Source organism: Arachis duranensis, chromosome 6, assembly GCF_000817695.3.
Source record: "Arachis duranensis cultivar V14167 chromosome 6, aradu.V14167.gnm2.J7QH, whole genome shotgun sequence".
In the NCBI taxonomy this organism is placed as follows: Eukaryota; Viridiplantae; Streptophyta; class Magnoliopsida; order Fabales; family Fabaceae; genus Arachis; species Arachis duranensis.
In genome coordinates this window covers 14,308,252-14,314,413 of record NC_029777.3, presented here as the reverse complement: position 1 = coordinate 14,314,413, position 6,162 = coordinate 14,308,252, and positions in this window count along the sequence as shown.

Genomic DNA, 6,162 nt, shown 5'->3' with positions numbered 1-6,162 from the left:
GGATGAGCCATATCTCTTTAAGAGATATACGGACGGAATGATCCGCAGATGTGTACCCAGAGAGGAAGTACAAAGGATCCTATGGCACTGCCATGGATCACAGTATGGGGGACATTTTGGAAGTGAGCGAACAGCCACTAAGGTCCTCCAATGTGGCTTCTACTGGCCTACTCTCTATAGAGATGCCCGAGAGCTTGTGCGTAACTGTGACAGCTGCCAAAGAGCTGGTAACTTACCTCACGGATACGCCATGCCTCAACAAGGGATCTTAGAGATTGAATTGTTTGATGTATGTGGGATTGACTTCATGGGTCCATTCCCACCATCATACTCAAACACTTACATTCTGGTGGCAGTGGACTATGTATCTAAGTGGGTAAAAGCAATTGCTACACCCACTAATGATACTAAGACCATGCTGAAATTCCTCCAGAAACACATCTTCAACAGATTTGGTGTTCCCAGAGTCCTAATCAATGATGGGGGTACTCATTTCTGCAATAAACAGCTCTACTCTGCTATGGTCCGATATGGAATTAGTCACAAAGTGGCAACCCCGTATCATCCACAGACAAATGGGCAAGCTGAAGTCTCTAACAGAGAGCTAAAAAGAATCCTAGAACGGACTGTAATTTTAACAGAGAGCTAAAAAGAATCCTAGAACAGACTGTAATTGCCCGTAGAAAGGATTGGGCAAAGAGCTTGGATGATGCTCTATGGGCATACAGAACAGCATTCAAGACTCCAATAGGAACCTCTCCATACCAACTTGTGTATGGCAAGGCCTGTCATCTGCCCGTGGAACTGGAACATAAAGCCTACTGGACAACCAGATTCCTAAACCTGGATGCTAAGTTAGCTGGTGAAAAAAGATTGCTCCAGCTAAATGAGCTAAATGAATTTAGACTCAGTGCCTTTGAAAATGCAAAGATTTATAAGGAAAAGGCAAAGAAGTGGCATGACAAGAAGTTGTCATCCAGAGTCTTTGATCCAAGACAAAAAGTTCTACTCTTCAACTCTAGGCTCAGACTGTTCCCAGGAAAACTTAAATCCCGGTAAGCGCTTGCTGGGAGGCAACCCAGTCATTAGCAGGTTATCTGTTTTGTTTAATCAAAGTTTGATATATATTCTCAAAGGGCAAATATCAAAATTGAAGGAATTCACAGAGTTACAGAAGGATTCAGTGCAAAAAAGCAGAGAAAAAGAGCTTGCTGGCGAAAAAACGCCAGTAAAGGGTACTTTGGGCGTTAAACGCCAGAATGGGCACCATTCTGGGCGTTTAATGCCAGTAAAGGTGCCATTTTGGGCGTTAAATGCCAGAATGGGCACCATTCTGGGCGTTTAATGCCAGTAAAGGTGCCATTTTGGGCGTTAAATGCCAGAATGGGCACCATTCTGGGCGTTTAACGCCAGGTGTGCAGCATCCTGGGCGTTTAGCAAAACGCCCAGTGATGAAGGGAATTCTGGCGTTTAACGCCAGCCAGGGTACCTGGCTGGGCGTTAAACGCCCACAATGGCCAACAAGTGGGCGTTAAACGCCAGAATGGATGCCATTCTGGGCGTTTAACGCTGATGAATGAATTTTTGCCGGTATAGAAATTATCGAGTAATCAATCGTAGTATAGTCTAAACCGACGCAAAATCCATCATCAAACAATTCTACAATCTATAACCGAGAGTATTAGTCCCGAGTCGTTCATCCCTAGGAATGCTACAAGGATGCATGTTATTGGTTAAGTGGTATTTTGTGGCTTGAAGAGTGTGGCATAAAAGTGCTAATAAAAGAAAACAACAATCAATCAATATTAAAAGCCTTGGCCAAGGTTGAACATTGGAAGTTCCATCACTATAGCTTCCTTCAATTGTGATAACAAAGGAGTGTTGCTTCACTTAGTTAACCCCTAATTATAGAGAAAATTCAAGTAAAAGTAACTAACTTGAGTCACAAGTCCTAGTCTTACCCTAGGGAAGTCTAGCTTTAGTGCACCCTAAGTCAATTAGCAATTCTCAATTCTTAATCAACAATTGACATCCATTATTCAAGTGTCTCCAATGACTCAACCACTAGGCCAAGTGAGAGGATGCTACTCCATATCTAAAATTGGCATTTTCTCAAACATTTGGAGAGCAAGAATGAAAGACATAGTAAAATTGAGAAGAAGTTTAGAATCAAAGTGATTCAACACAAGAGATTAACAAGAATCAACAATGAACAACAATGAAATTGAGATCTTCAATGAATTAATAGAATCTAAAACAACAAAGCTAAATCTAAGATCTATGAGAATTGAACAATTACAAACACTAATTGAGATTAGAGAAGATGATCTACACATGAACAAAGTAAAATGAGAGTTGCAATAGATCTCACGAAGGAATGGTTGAGAATTGAGAAAATGAAGATGAATCCTAGAGAGAGGTTGGAGTTTCTCTCTCTACAAATGTAACTAACTAAAAATATCTAAAAAAACTTGTAAAATGAGTCTATGGATGTGAATGTGTGTCAATCCCCCTCAATCCTTGGCTCTTATATGCATTTTGGCGCCAAAGTTGGTTGCTGAAACCTTCCAAAATCGCCAGGCACGTGTTGCAATAACAGAATCACGTGCGGACTACGATGCGTGCACGCACGATACGATTGCGCGTCCCTGGCTAATTCTGCGATGTGCGCGCGAGCGCCTTGTGCGCGTACGCGTGCTTGGCCGAGATCAATTCTTTGGCTTTTTGTGCTTCTCTCCACTTGCATGCTTCCTTCCTTGCTTCCTTTGATCCATGCCTAGCCTAATTCACCCTGAGATTACTAGCAAACACATCAAGGCATCTTATGGAATCAAGGATGAATTAAAATTATCAAATTAAAGGCTTAAAAGCATGTTTTTACACTTAAGCACAAATACGGGAGGGATTACAAAACCATGCCAATTCATAGGCTAAATGCGAGAAAAGGTTATCAAAATACTCTAAATTCAATACAAGATAAACCCTAAAAATGGGGTTTATCAACCGCCAGAAAGGTGGGAGACAGAGATTTTGCTTTCTGATTAAAATTTTTTCAAACTTTCCTTTTTTGATCCATACTTTTCTACATAAACACATTTCAAACTTTCATCATTCACCTTCAAATTTTCAAAAATTAAAATCATTCTTCAAATCTCTCTCAAATCCTTCCCAAATCTTCTTCAAAAACTCAAATATTTCTCAAATTCTTTCCATATCTTCTCAAATCTCCTTCACAATTTTCGAAATCTCTCCCCCTCCCTTATAAATACATGTTCGGCCACCCCTTTCTCCCCACCATTCGAATTTGCTCTCCTCCTCTCTCCCCTTTTTCCTTTCTTTTGCTTGAGGGCAAGCAAACCTCTAAGTTTGATGTGCTTTTCCGTGATCACTAAGCCAAGAGTTATCAAGATCATGGCTCCTAAGGGAAAAGAAACCAATTTAAGAGGCAAGAAAGAGAATAATCTAAAGAGTCTTTGGAATCAAGAGAAGTTCTTAACCAAAGAACATGAAGACCATTATCACAAAATAATGGGTCTGTGGTCAGTGATCCTGAAAGTCAAATTCGATCTAAAAGAAGATGAATATCCGGGGATCCAAGAGCAAATTCGAAACATAGGATGGGAAGTTCTAACCAATCCTGAGATAAAGGTTGGAAGAAATATGGTTCAGGAATTCTACTCAAATCTGTGGCTGACAGATAAGCAGAGAATGACTGGAACTGCTTTCCATACTTACAGAACCATGGTCAGAGGGAAAGTTATCTACTTCCATCTGGACAAAATAAGAGAGGTCTTCAAATTGCCTCAACTGCAAGATGATCCTGAATCCTTTAATAGGAGAATGGTGAGAGCAGATAAAGGGTTGGATCAAGTTCTAGAGGACATATGCCTCCCTGGAACTAAGTAGATAACCAATTCAAAAGGTGTCCCAAACTAACTCAAGAGGGGAGACCTCAAACCAATTGCAAGAGGCTGGCTAGACTTTATTGGGTGTTCCATATTGCCCACTAGCAACCGTTCTGAGGTCACTATCAAGAGAGTAGTGATGATTATTGCATTATGCTTGGAAGAGAAGTGGAGGTTCATCATCTGATTGCTTGTGAGATCTACACAATTGCAAACAAGAATTCCACTGAAGCCAAACTGGCTTACCCAAGCTTGATCTCCTTGCTCTCTAAAGAGGCTGGGCTGAAGATGGGAATAGATGAATTCATACCCATTGAACATCTAATCACCAAGAAGTCAATGGAAGGACAAATGCAAGACAACTCTATCAAAAAGAGGGCGCAGGAGTTCCTCCCTGAATTTCCTGAAATTGACTACTGGGCCAGCCTAGAAGCATCTATCACCAAGTTGCAAGAAACTATGGAACAACTTAAGGAAGAACAGCAGAATCAGAACTGCATGCTCTATAAATTACTGAAGGAACAAGAGAAGCAGGGGCGTGAACTTCAAGAGTTGAAACGCCAAAAGTTCTCCCCTCAAGTTGAGGGAGCATCCACTTCTCAAAATCAAGGTTGTTGAGTCCTAACTCTGTGATAACCTCTATCATTAGGAGCCTATTTGAATTTTTGTTTTCTATTACTATTAGTCTTATCTTATATCTATTTTTGGAGTCTTGTTCTTAATTCATGATTAATAAAATTTAAAGTTCATGTCGTAAAGCTATGAATGTCCTATGAATCCATCACCTCTCTTAAATGAAAAATGCTTTAATCACAAAAGAACAAGAAGTACAGGATTTCAAATTCATCTTTGAAACTAGTTGAATTAGTTTGATGTGGTGACAATACTTTTTATTTTCTGAATGAATGCTTGAACAGTGCATATGTCTTTTGAATTTGTTGTTTTAAGAATGTTAAAATTGTTGGTTCTTGAAAGAATGATGAAAAAGGAGAACTGTTATTGAGGATCTGAAAAATCATCAAATTGATTCTTGAAGCAAGAAAAAGCAGTGAATACCAAAAAAAAAAGTTGTGATCCAAGGAAAAAAGAGTGTGCTTAAGAACCCTGGACACCTCTAATTGGGGACTCTAGCAAAGCTGAGTCACAATCTGAAAAGGTTCACCCAAGTATGTGTCTGTGACATGTATGTATCTGGTGGTAATACTGGAAGACAGAGTGCTTTGGGCCACAGCCAAGACTCATAAAGTAGCTATGTTCAAGAATCATCATACTTAACTAGGAGAATCAATAACACTATCCGAGTTCTGAGTTCCTATGGATGCCAATCATTCTAAACTTTAAAGGATAAAGTGAGATGCCAAAACTGTTCAGAAGCAAAAAACTACTAGTCCCGCTCATCTAATTGGAGCTAAGTTTCATTGATATTTTGGAGTCTATAGTATGTTCTCTTCTTTTTATCCTATTTGATTTTCAGTTGCTTGGGGACAAGCAACAACTTAAGTTTGGTGTTGTGATGAGCGGATAATTTATACGCTTTTTGGCATTATTTTTAGTATGTTTTTAATATATTTTAGTTAGTTTTTATTATATTTTTATTAGTTTTTAGTTAAAATTCACTTTTTTGGGCTTTACTATGAGTTTCTGTGTTTTTCTGTGATTTCAGGTATTTTCTGGCTGAAATTGAGGGTCCTGAGCAAAAATCTGATTCAGAGACTGAAAAGGACTGCAGATGCTGTTGGATTCTGACCTCCCTGCACTCAAAATAGATTTTCTGGGGCTACAGAAGCCCAATTGGCGCGCTCTCAATGGTGTTGGAAAGTAGACATCCTGGGCTTTCCAGCAATATATAATAGTCCATACTTTGCCTGAGATTTGATGGCCCAAACCGGCGTTGCAAATCAACTTCAGAATTCCCGGCGTTTAACGCCGGAACTGGCATAAGAATTGGAGTTAAACGCCCAAACTGGCATGAAAGCTGGCGTTTAACTCCAGAAAAAGTCTCTACACATCAAAGCTTCGATGCTCAGCCCAAGCACACACCAAGTGGACCCCGGAAGTGGATTTTTAAGTCATTTACTCATTTCTGTATACCCTAGGTTACTAGTTCACTATTAATAGGATCTTTTGACATTGTATCTGTACCTCATGACACTTTACACGTTTCTCATTGTATCTTCTACAGCATGAGTCTCTAAACCCATGGTTGGGGTGAGGAGCTCTGCTGTGTCTTGATGGATTAATGCAATTACTACTGTTT